Below are 13,009 nucleotides of genomic sequence, written 5' to 3' on the forward strand. Positions count from 1 at the left end.
CCCCGGGGATTCATTCACCTCTGGGTTCCTCAGAAACATCCCATGGGTATAGTTATAGTAGCTATTCTTTCTTTTTCGCCATTCTCCTTTTATATTGATGACTTTTCCTCTTGCTTAGATATTAAATCTCTGACATCTTTGGTTATTTTAGTATATATGATTACAAATTAGTGATATTGGGATTTTTTTTATTGATGAAACCATCATTCAGTGAATTTTTTTTTTGCCTTCCTACTCTGTGCCTGGGATTGCAGTGATAAAATTATATAGTCCCTACTGCCCAGGAACTCAGAATCCTGTGAGGAAGGCAGACAGGTAAATGGATAATGATAACACACTGTGACCTGCATCATGGGAGGGATGTGTATCAGGCACCACAGCAGCAAGAGGAAGATGTCACAGGTGTGTCTGGGGAAGTGAGAGATGACTTCAGAGAGGAGATGTGGCGTGTTCCTTTTCTGTTGCTGCATAACAAACTGCCACAGACTTAGTGACTTAAAACAGTGTCTGTTTTTTAGCTTCCAGTTATACAGATCAGAAGTTTGCACAGGGGCGAGGCTGAGTTCTCTACTCAGGGTATATTGCAAGGCTGAAATCAAGGTATCAGCTGGGCTGACTTCTTATCTAGAGGCCCTTGCAAAGATCTTCCAAGCTCATACTTCTTTGGGGCACAATTCAGTTTCCTGTGGTTGTAGGATTGACATCTCTATTTCCTGGGCCTGCCTTCAGTTCCTAGAGGTCACCTGCATTCCTTGCCACATGACCCCTTCCATCTTGAAAGCCAGCGACAGAGACCTTCTTGCGTGCCAAACATCCTCCTACATCAGATCTCTCTCTAACTTCCTCTTTTGCTACCAGCCAGAGAAAACTCTCTGCTTTTATTTTTATTTATTTTTTTATTTTTGAGATGGAGTCTCACTCTATCGCCCAGGCTGGAGTGCAATGGCGCAATCTCGGCTCACTACAACCTCCGCCTCCCGGGTTCAAGTGATTCTCCTGCCTCAGCCTCCTGAGTAGCTGGGATTACAGGCACCCGCCACCACGCCCAGCTAAGTTTTGTATTTTTAGTAGAGACAGGTTTTCACCATGTTGGTCAGGCTGGTCTCGGACCCCTGACCTCGTGATTTGCCCACCTTGGCCTCCCAAAATGCTGGGATTACAGGCATGAGCCACTGCACCGGGCTTTCAGAGAGTTCATATGATTAGATCAGGCCCACTGAGATAATCTATTCTTAACATCAACAGTGTCACATAACATAACCTGATCATAGGAGTATAATCCATTATATTCACAGTACTGAGGGTTATGCGGGCTATGTACACCAGCAGTCAGGGATCTGCAGGGACATCTTAGAATCTTGCTGGCCACATATTGTGCCATGGCTGGCAACTGAAACTTGAATGGGGGTAGTTATTTGCTGGAAGAAATAAGGATGGAGGAGTACGCATTCCAGGCAGAGGGAATCAAGTGTGTCCAAGCTTGGAAGTATGAGGGAATGTGCCCTGCCTAGGAATGGCAAGAGTTGCTGGCCACTGGGTGTTGAGAGAAATGCAGGCAGGGGGTGAAGCTAGAGAAGGAAGAGAGCTGCCAGGAGATTGGGAAAGAGGAATATTAGAGCAGGCCAAATTGCTGGGAAGGGAGATGAAATTCTAAAGGTCTAAACCACAGCTGTGGCCGTGAAAATGATATGAGTACTATTGGTTGGGATGCATTCAACTGCAACGAACAAGACACCTGGCCCAAAACAGCTTAAACAGTGAGGTTGATTTTGTCACATAACAAAAATCCAGTTCATGGATCCAAGGTTGGTTAGGGCTGTGAACAGGCATATTGAGAATCAACGGACGGCCACCTCAGCTCCAAATATGACCTCCCACGCAGTAAAGAAGGGGGAACCATCCCTCTGTTTCTTTCCCTCATTCTTTTTTAAAATAAACTTTTTATTTTAGAATGTTGACGAAAGAGTCAAACTCTATAAAATATTTGAAGAGATTTGTTCTGAGCCAAGTATGAGTGACCATGGCCTGTGATACAGCCCTCAGGAAATCCTGAGAACATGTGCCCAAGGTGGCCAGATTACAGCTTGGTTTTATACATTTTAGGGAGACATAAAGCATCAAGCAATACATGTAAGGTGTACATTGGTTCAGAAAGTCAGGACAACTGGAAGTGGGGGCTTCCAAGTCATAGATGGATTCAAAGATTTTCTGATTGGCAATTGGTTGAAAGAGTTACTATCAATAGAAGATAATTTCTGGGTTACCGTAAGGGATTATGGAGACCAAGGTTTTATCATGTGGATGAAGCCTCCAGATAGCAGGCTTCAGAGACAATAGATTGTACATGTTTCTTATTGGACTTAAAGAGTCTGTTCTGTCAGAAATTCCAAAAGGGAAGAGGGTAGAATGAGGCATGTCCAGCTCCCCCTTTCCATCACAGCCTGAACTAGGTTTTTCAGGTTAACATTGGAGTGCCCTTGGCCAAGAGGAGGGGTCTATTCAGGTGGTTGGGGGCCTTAGAATTTTATTTTTTGTTTACAAGAACAGTTTTAGATTTACAGAAAAACTGAGACAATAGTACAGAGACTTCTCCTATACCCACATTCAGCATTCATTTTCTCCTATTGATATGGTTTGGCTTTGTATGGCCACCCAATCTCATGTCAAATTGTAATTCCCAGTGTTGGAGGAGGGGCCTTGGTGGAGGTGATTGGCTCAGGGGGGTAGATTTCCCCCTTGCTGTTCTTGTGATAGCAAGTGAATTCTCACGAGATCTGGTTGTTTAAAAGTGTGTAGCACTTCCCCCTTTGATGTTTCTCTCTCCTGCTCTGCCATGGTAAGATGTGCCTGCTTCCCCCTCACTTTCCATCATGATTTAAGTTTCCTGAGGCCTCCCAGCCTTGCTTTCTGTAAAGCCTGTGTAACTGTGAGTCAATTAAACCTCTTTTCTTCATAAATTACCCAGTCTCAGGTAGTTCTCTATAGCAATGTGAGAACAGACTAATACACCTATTATTACGAACTTGTATTATTAGTGTAGTACATTTGTCATAACTAGTGAACCAATATTGATGCATTGTCATTAACTGAAGTCCATACTTTATTCAGATGTCCTCAGTTTTTTCCTAATGCCCTTTTTGTGTTCCAGGAGCCCACACTACGCTTAGTCATCACGTCTCCTTAGGCTTCTCTTGGCTGTGAGTTCCCTTGTTTTTGATGGCCTTGTGCTAAGGAATACTGGTTAGGTGTTTGGTAGAATATTCTTCAATTGTGAATCATGTAATGTTTTTCTCATGATGACACTGAGGTTATGGGTTCTGGGGAAGGAGACCACTGAAGTAAAGTGCCATCTTTATCACATCCTATCAAAGGTAGTCCATTGTCTTAGTCCATTTTGTGATATGTAACAAAATACCACAGACTGGGTAATGTGTAATGAACAGAAATTTATTTCTCACAGTTCTGAAGGCTGGGAAGTCCAAGATTGAGGGGCCGACATCTGGCAAGAACCTTCTTGCTGTGTCATCCTGTGGGGGAAGGGCAAAGAGAAGATGAGAGAAAGAGCAAGAAGAGTCAAACTCATCCTTTTATAAGGTGCCCATTCCCTAGATAATGACATTAATCCATTCATGAGGGCTCTGCCCTCATAACTTAATCATAACTTAAACACCTCTTAAAGGTCCTACCTCCTAACACTGTTGCATTGGGGATCAAGTTTCCAAAACATGACCTTTGGGGGACATATTCAAACCATAGCAGGTATATACTGTCAGTATGATTTATGACTTGGTGTTGAGCTTGATCACCTGCCTGAGATAGTGTTTGTCAGGTTTCTCCCCCATAAAGCTACTCTTTATTCACCTCTTTCCATACTATACTCTTTGTAAGGAAGTCACTATGCTCAGCCCACACCTAAGGAGTGGGGAGCTATGCTCCACCTCCTTGTGTGTGAAGTATCTGCATAAATTACTAGGAATTCTTCTGCATGTGAGATTTGTCTCTTCTCCCCTGTTTACTTATGTAATCTTTTATTTATATTAATATAGACTTGTGGGTATATAACTTATGCTCTGGGTTATAATCTAATACTTCATTACTTATTTTGTTGCTCTAATTATTCTGGGTTTGGCCATTGGTAGCTCTTTGATTTGTCTCATGTGTCCCTTTGACACCCCTCATTATGATTTTTTTTTTTTTCCTTTTTCAGCACTTCTTTGCTTTCTGGCACTGCCAGTGCTCCAAAATCATCTTGAATATTTCCTGTCCCAGTCTAGAATCAGCCATTTTTCCAAAGGGCCCTGGTTTCTTTTGTTGGAGAATGGTGTTAGAGACCAATATCTGGTGCTACGTGTGCTAAGGATTCTCTTTTCATTAAGGATAGTATTTCCAGGGCCAGGTGCAGTGGCTCACACCTGTAACCCCAGCACTTTGGGAGGCCGAGGCAGGTGGATCACCTGAGGTCAGGGGTTCAAGACCAGCCTGACCAATATGGAGAAACCCCATCTCTACTAAAAATGCAAAAAATTGACTGGGCATGGTGGCATATGCCTGTAATCCCAGCTACTCAGGAGGCTGAGGTAGGAGAATTGCTTGAACCTAGGAGGCGGAGGTTGCAGTGAGCTGAGATCATGCCACTGCACTCTAGCCTGGGCAACAAGAGAGAAACTCTGTCTCAAAAAAAAAAAAAAAAAAGATAGTATTTCCCAGCAGACTACCCATTTTGTTTTTGCAGCAATGTCTGCTAATTGTGCCCCCAAATTCATTCTCCTCTTCCCATTGTAATCAAATTTTATCTGAGCATATAGGACTCTCATAATAAAGAGTTCATTCCCTAGCCTCCCTTGCAGCTAAATGTGACCAGGTGACTTAGTAATGGCAAAAGGGAAGTCAACTGAAGTGTGTCCATCCAGGGACCTTCACTGAGAGTCCCTTTCTTAAGAGACTACTGCTTTCACATCTTTCCTCGTCCCTTCCTCCCACACTGGAGTACTTGCAGGCCATCTTGGAGAGTCAGGACATGGGGCCATACACAGGAATGGTGGCTCTGGGAGCAGAATCCCCTCCCTAATCTGGACCACAGGGCTGTGTAGTTTCTCATGGGAGATGTAAATGACTGTCCCTGGTAGCTGAACTGACTGCTAATAGTATCTTGTTGGCTGGAGTTGGGTCACATGGCTATGCATGCATAGAAGTCAGGATCACCATGATGGGTTCAGCCCACACGAGGACCACCTGGGGCTGGGCACACTGCCTGGCTATATCTAAGCAGAAGCTGGATTAGGTTACAAAGGAGCTGAGAGATGGATGGTTGTTGCCTAGCAGCCAACTGTGTTGGCTCTGAGAAGCTCATGGAGAGGCAAGACTTGGGGGACCAGAGTGGACTGTAGGGCCTACCCCATATGTAAATGATGTTCCACAAATCTATTATGATTATCCCCAGGGCCACTTCACTGTTACAAGAAGCAAAACATTAGTAAATCTGATTTTTAAAAGTTCACAGTGCTGCCACAGCCAAACAAAAGTTATTTCTGGGATTTCTGCTGTGTGGAATGCCCACAAACTTTTCTAAGTGTGGAAAGAGGCAATGTGACAAGATTTCTAACAGACAGTTGTCTTGAATTCTCTGTGATCTTGATCAGCTCTAATTCTTTTATCCATCAGTTGCTAGTACATTAACTTCTTACTTTAACATTATGTTTGTTATATGTTTTCCATTGTTACACATATTTGTAATAGAAAATATGGAAAACAGGAGGAAAAGAAAAAGCTCATTCCTTCTATAGTTCTGTTTCTATTCAATTTTTTCTCTATTCATAAATCTTTGTTGTGCTGGTATTTTTTTATTTTTTAGATACGTTTTTAAATCATTCTTAGGTATTAATAGTTGTGATCTGTCCTATACATGCAATTTTGTGTCTTACAGTTTTCACTTCACATGGCATAAGTAGTTCCTTTTTTCTTTTTTTTTTTTTTGAGACAGGGTGTCGCTTTGTCACCCAGGCTGGAGTGCAGTAGTGTCATCTAGGCTCACTGCAACCTTCACCTCCCAGGTTCAAGTGATTCTCTCACCTTAGCCTCCCAGGTAGCTGGGATTACAGGTGTGTGCCACCATCCCTGGCTAATTTTTGTGGGCTTTTTTTTTTTTTTTTTTTCCAAGATGAAGTCTCGCTCTGTTGTCCAGGCTGGAGTGCAATGGTACCATCTCAGCTCACTGCAACCTCCGCCTCCCAGGTTCAAGCAATTCTCCTGCCTCAGCCTCCTGAGTAGCTGGGATTACAGGCACGTGCCACCATGCCCAGCTAATTTTTGTACTTTTAGTAGAGATGGGGTTTCACCATGTTGGCCAGGATGGTCTCAATCTCCTGACCTGGTGATCCACCCACCTCAGCCTCCCAAAGTGCTGGGATTACAGGCGTGAGCCACCACACCCAGCCGGAAAAGGAAACTCTTATACACTGTTGGTAGAATGTAAATTAGTACAGCCACTATGGAAAACAGTATGGAGATTTCTCAAAAGACTCAAAATGGAACTACCATATGATCCAGCAATCTCACTACTATAATCTCACTACTGGGTATTTATCCAAAATAAAGGAAATCAGTATATCAAAGGGATAGCTGCATTCCCATGTTTATTGCAGCACTATTCACAATAGCCAAGATATGGAATCACCCAAGTGTTCATCAAGAGTTGAATCAGTAAAGAAAATGTGGGCCGGGCGCGGTGGCTCACGCCTGTAATCCAAGCACTTTGGGAGGCTGAGGTGGGCAGATCACAAGGTCAGGAGATCGAGACCATCCTGGCTAACACGGTGAAACCCCGACTCTACTAAAAATACAAAAAAATTAGCCAGGCATGGTGGCGGGGGCCTGTAGTCCCAGCTACTCGGGAGGCTGAGGCAGGAGAATGGCATGAACCCGGGAGGCAGAGCTTGCAGTGAGCCAAGTTCGCACCACTGGACTCCAGCCTGGGAGACAGAGCGAGACTCCGTCTCAAAAAAAAGAAAAAAGAAAATGTGGTATATATACACAATGGAATACTATGAAGCCATTGAAAAGAATGAAATCTTGTTATTTGTAGCAACATGGATGATCATTATGTTAAGTGAAATACTCAAGGCACAGAAGGAAAAATATTGTATGTTCTCACTGATATGTGGAGCTAATAAAACATTTGATCTCATGGAGGTAGAGAGTAGAATGATAGTTACCAGAGGCTGGGAAGGGTGAGCGGTGAGGAGGAGGAGGGAAAAAAGAGAGGTTGGTTAATGGGTACAAACATACAATTAAATAGAAGGAGTAAGTTCTGGTGTTTGATAGCACAGTAGGGTGACTATAGTTAACAATAATATATATATTGAAATGGTTAGAATAAAAGTTTTGAAAGTTTCTAACAAAAAGAAATGATAAATGTTCAAAGCGGTAGATATCCTAAATACCCTGATTTGGTCATTGCACATTGTATGCATGTATCAAAATATCACATGTACCTGATAAATATGTAGAATTATTATGTATTGTCTGGGCACAGTGGCTCATGCCTGTAATTCCAGTACTCTGGGAGGTTGAGGCAGGCGGATTGCTTGAGCTATAGAGTTGGAGACCAGCCTGGGCAACATGGTAAAACCCTGTCTCTACAAAAAAAAAAAAAAAAAAAAGAAAAAAAAGCCTGGGCCTGGGAGGCAGAGGTTGCAGTGAGCTGTGATTGTGCCACTGTACTCCAGTCCGGGCACCAGAGTGAGACTCTTTCTCAAAATAAAAGTTATTATTTATTGATAATTTTTTTTTAAATGCCAAATTGCTAACAAGGATAACCCGTTTTTCGGAAGTTGGCTATTTGCTGGGAGCCTACTTATGTTCTCCACCACTGCAGCATCCCCCTAATGGTCTGATGGTCCACTCCTTACTTCCAGTGTCTTTGTCTTGACAGCAAGAAGAGAATTGTCTGTTTCTTCCCTTTCTCCTGTTTAATTATCTTATTGTCTTCCCATAATTTTCAATTCACATATAAGGAAAAAGTGGCAGAGAAAGGTCAGGTGGCTGTCACCAGGCCCCAAGGACACTTAATGGAGCAGCCAGAGAGGACCTCAGAACCACCTGACAGGTTCTCCCTCACTCTGTTCCATGGTACCTCCCAAATGCCCATCCCAGAGCCCCTCTCCACTGCCTAATGCACCAGGGCACCACTCCCTGTCTTGCCAATTTCAGCTGCCCCTCTGCCTCCAAGATCAGCCTTGCCATCCTTGACACCACAGGCTTCCTTCATCCAAGCCCTCTGAGCCCCTCTCTGGGCAGTTTGGAGGATGCTAAGCCCTCTCAGTGCACCATCCAGTGGGTCCACGTTGCAGAAATGAGTGAGGAGGTAGTTATCTTCATCCTCACAGCTCAGCATATGCCTCGACCCAGTGCGATGTAGATCCTTCCCCAACTGCTTCCTGCAAGTCAAGTCACAAAGGTTGGCATTGGTTCTTCACCATAGGCTAGCCTGGCTGAAGCTCAGCTGCACAGAGTCTGTCCTGAGAAGCAGAATGCCACTGTCCCCTGGGCCCTCCAGACTGCCAAGGCTGCTCAGTTTCAGCGAGCAGGCTCCCTGTGGCCTCACACGCCGGCTGCCAGTTGGGCCAGGTAACTCTGGCCAGGCTGCACTGTGAAGAACATGAGAGTCGGCAGAGACCTGTGCCTGCTCTTCTCAGCCTCAGTGTCTGGAAGACAAAAACAGGCATCCTGCTCCCAAGATTGTGGTAGAGGCCAGCAGGGTGACGCACATGAAAGCCACTGGAGATAGATGGCACTTGTTCCCACCCACTGCCCACAACAGGCCCAGGACTGCCTCAGCCCCGGTGGACCCCAGAGCCAGCAGGCCCTTCAGAATGGAAGGTGCCAAACACCATCGGAAGGCGTGGTTCTTTTCAGAGAACCGGACTCTGAGACTGTGGCCTCCCACTATGAGTCACCACCTCTGATTCCTGAGGTCCCCTCCAGTCATTGGCTCTCTCCCAAACCAGCCAGCTGATCAGCCTTGAGGACAGCAGTGTCTGCCAAGAGAGATCTGTGAAGTTTCCCAACACCGTGGCAGTCCACGATGTGAAGCCCCTGCGGCCACCCTTCTCCATGTGTCCCCCACACTGTCCCTGACCCTCCCACCATCCTAGAAAACCAGCCTCCCAGGTCCTCTGTCATGGAAGTAATTTACAGCAAGGCAGAAAGAGCTGAAAGATTTATAAATGTGTAAAATTTACAAAAGTGTTTCTTTCTTTCTTTCTTTCTTTCTTTTTTTTTTTTTTTTTTTTTTTTTTGAGGCAGAGTCTCACTCTGTTGCCCAGGCTGGAGTGCAGTGGCACAGTTTTGGCTCACTGCAACCTCCGCCTCCCGGATTCAGGTGATTCTCCTGCCTCAGCCTCCCAAGTATCTGGGATTACAGGTGCATGCCACCACGCCTAGCTAATTTTTGTATTTTTAGTAGAGACAGAGTTTTGCCATGTTGGCCAGGCTGGTCTTGAACTCCTGACCTCAGGTGATCTGCCTGCCTCAGCCTCCCAAAGTGCTGGGATTACAGGCATGAGTCACCGTGCCCGGCCTACAGAGGTGTTTCTGAGTGGAGAAACCACTGCCTGGTTGGACTGACTGCCCAGTTCCACCACCCTGTGAGCCCATGAGTGAGCTCACTGCACTTGTTATAGACATCCTACCACCAGCAGCCTGATTTTGCCGAGTCCTTAGCTTACAAGTCCAATCTCATGGCCCTGCCTTTCACCTCACTTGCTGCCTTAAAAACCTGCAGACTGAGGTGGCGTAGAAGCTGTGACATCCCAGTACCCAGAAGTTCATCTCACACCCAGATCTTGGTTTCTAAATGTCATTCTCTACTAAAAGGGACGAGGGCTGGTACAGGAGAAGAGCAAGAGCTTGGAATATCTTATACCTGAGAGTAAGGAAGTGCTCGGAGAATCACAGGAGCATGTTAAAAGGACATAGAAGTCAGTTTAATGAGACTGCTTCTGGCCAAAGTTGGAACACATCAAACATTAAAACAATGATGGTAGGCCGGGCGCGGTGGCTCACGCTTGTAATCCCAGCACTTTGGGAGGCCGAGGCGGGCGGATCACGAGGTCAGGAGATCGAGACCATCCTGGCTAACACGGTGAAACCCCGTCTCTACTAAAAATACAAAAAAATTAGCCGGGCGTGATGGCGGGCGCCTGTAGTCCCAGCTACTCGGGAGGCTGAGGCAGGAGAATGGCGTGAACCCGGGAGGCGGAGCTTGCAGTGAGCCGAGATTGCGCCACTGCACTCCCGCCTGGGCCACAGAGCGAGACTTCGCCTCAAAAAAAAAAAAAAAACAAACAAAAACAATGATGGTAATGGATTAGATTCCATAGAATAAAATCCTTGAGGACATAGTTATATAAACATAACTGAGGAAGAAGGAAAAGCTCTCTGTAACAGAATAATACAACTAGTAAATGGGAAAGGAATGGAGTTAGGAATTCACGCTGTGTATTGAAACTAGTGGGTGAAAGCTCAATGAATCGGATTCTTAGTCTCAATGTCTCTCCTCTCAATTTAGTAATTATAGTGGAGTAATCATGACTTTACAGTGGAGAAACCTGGCCAACACTACCTTCACAACACTAACAAAAACCTTGCAGACCTGCAGCCTAAGCTCCCAGAAGTCACCTGCTGAAATGCCTTCAAAGAGTGACCTCTCTGCGTGTAGTGCTCAGCAACTTGGGCTCAGTGTCAGTCTATTTCCGCAAGCTACAAACCAGAATACAGTGGAATTCAGCCCATATGTGGTAATTTATCTACCAATCAAGCACCTTTGACTCCAAAAATTACCTTTTTTGTACAAGTGACTACCTGGTGTAGCGCTCAGACATGGCTTTGAATTTTTGCCATGCTGTGTGAGCTCAGGCAAGCTGCTTCACCTCTCTGAGCTTCAATCTTTTATCTATAAAATGGGAATAACAATATCTTAATTAATGAAACAGCAATTCCAGTGTTAGGTATTTCCTCAGGAGAAATGAAAACATGTTCACACAAATAATTGTACATGTATGTTTCTACACGCTTTATTCATAATAGTCATAAACAACCTAAATATTCATCAACTGGTTAGCAGAGAAAAGAGCAAACCACTGATGACATGAACGAATTTCAGAAGCACTGTGCTCAGTGAAAGAAGCCAGACAAAAATTACATCTTACATAAATTTCATTTATATGAAATTCTAGTAAAGGCAAAACATATAGCCAGGGGCCAAGAGGGGAGGATGGTCTGCAAAGAGGCAGGAACTTCTTCCTGGGTTGATGGGAATATTCTGTGTCATGAACATCGTGACTGTGGTTACAAGACTATACTTTTGTCAAAACTCATCAAATTGTACACCTAAAATGGATGCATTAAGCCTCAATACAGCCAATAAAAGATACCTACGTTACAGTATCTTCTGAGGAGTAATGGGGTGATATATATGCAGCCCCAAGTTCAGTGCCTGTGGTGAGAGGAGTCCTAAAATAGTACCTGTGACCACGCCCCACGGTCTTAGACCTGGGCAGGGCAACTGTGCAGACAGCAGGCCCAGCCAGGAAGCAAGCTGGCAAGGCGTTCTGCAGCGAAGGTGAGTACCAGTGATGCAAGGTGGAATAAGAAAAGTGCCCTTTGGAGGAGTCACTTATGAGGGGAATGGGGAGCAGGGCAGCAGAGGCCCCTCTGCTGCTGGGAACCAGGCGCACTCCCGCCCGTCGCAGGAGCTGGGTCCGCCCGCCCCTTCTGATCCAGTGTCCCGCAGTCATGCCCGCTCCACCGCCCTCGCCTAGCCCCCGTGGGTGGTAAAAGTCCAGCCCGGCGGAGCGCCCCTGCCTCCTTCCACGCCCCTGGCCTGCCCTGCGCAGCTACGCCCAGCCCGCGTCCATCCCGGACCATCCTGTTGAAGGCAGTCCCCTGGCACGCAGGGCTGGGAGCTCTTAGCTGAGGATGGAACCGACTGCACCAGGAGCCGCTGGGAGGAAGGCCGAGGGGCGCAGAGGAGAGGCAAGGAAAAAACAGCAGCCCAAGAATCGGGCCTCCCTGTTACAGCAGGAGTCGCATCTATTTATATATGTTATGTCTTATTGCTCAGCAACCAGCTCTCGGCCGGGGCGTGGGCCGGGAGGAGGGGGTCTCCTGGTGCAGCGGGTTGGCGTGACTCATCACCGCCGCGCACTCTGGCCTCTGGGCCTAGGTTAACAGACTCCCGGGTTTCAGGCTGGGCCCAGGCGACCAGGCCCTCCCTGCTGAGGAATCTGGGTTGGGGCAGTGCCAGCTCCCTGCTTCTCACCTGGCCACAGAAGGGGTAGCGGGGGGAGCGTGGGTTCATAGAGGCAGGTGGACCACCTCTTGGCTCCTGGCTCCTGGCTCTGCCACCTGTCCACTGTGTAGCCCTGGGCGAGTCACAGCCTCTGACATCAGCCTGCTTATACTGTAAGAGTGTGAGATCATGTTGGAGGAGACACTACAGTGAAATCTAAGCACATTTTAACTCTTCACACGCACTCTCCCATGCATTTGACAGCGAGGAAACTGCAGCCCAGGGCAAAGTTGACTCACTTCCCGAAGCCAACTAATTTGTACTCAGAAGAGGCAGGATTTGAACCGGGGCCTCTGTGGTTTAGAGCCCTGTGTATCTTATCACTGTAACGCCTACCTCGTGCCCTCAAAATGCCTACCCATCCGAGGGGTGCAGAACTTGTGGGTTCCTGGGCTCACCCGATGGGATTCTCTAGGGGCAGCCCCTGCAAGGATGGGGAAATACAGAATTCTCTCTGGTGTCAGGGTCGTGTGTCTCAGTCAGAAAAGCCCTGCCCCGGATGGTCTCAGGAATGAGGTGCAGCTGCCTGCCCACCTCAGCCTGCCTTCCCTTGCTATCAGCCGTTCACTTGAGATGCTAACCCCCTGTTATATACCTGAGTCACCTAACAGGATGTCTTCCAAGCACTGCACAGTGTCAGGTTTTGATTACCAGCTTCCT

Source organism: Gorilla gorilla, chromosome 11, assembly GCF_029281585.2.
Source record: "Gorilla gorilla gorilla isolate KB3781 chromosome 11, NHGRI_mGorGor1-v2.1_pri, whole genome shotgun sequence".
Taxonomy (NCBI): domain Eukaryota; kingdom Metazoa; phylum Chordata; class Mammalia; order Primates; family Hominidae; genus Gorilla; species Gorilla gorilla.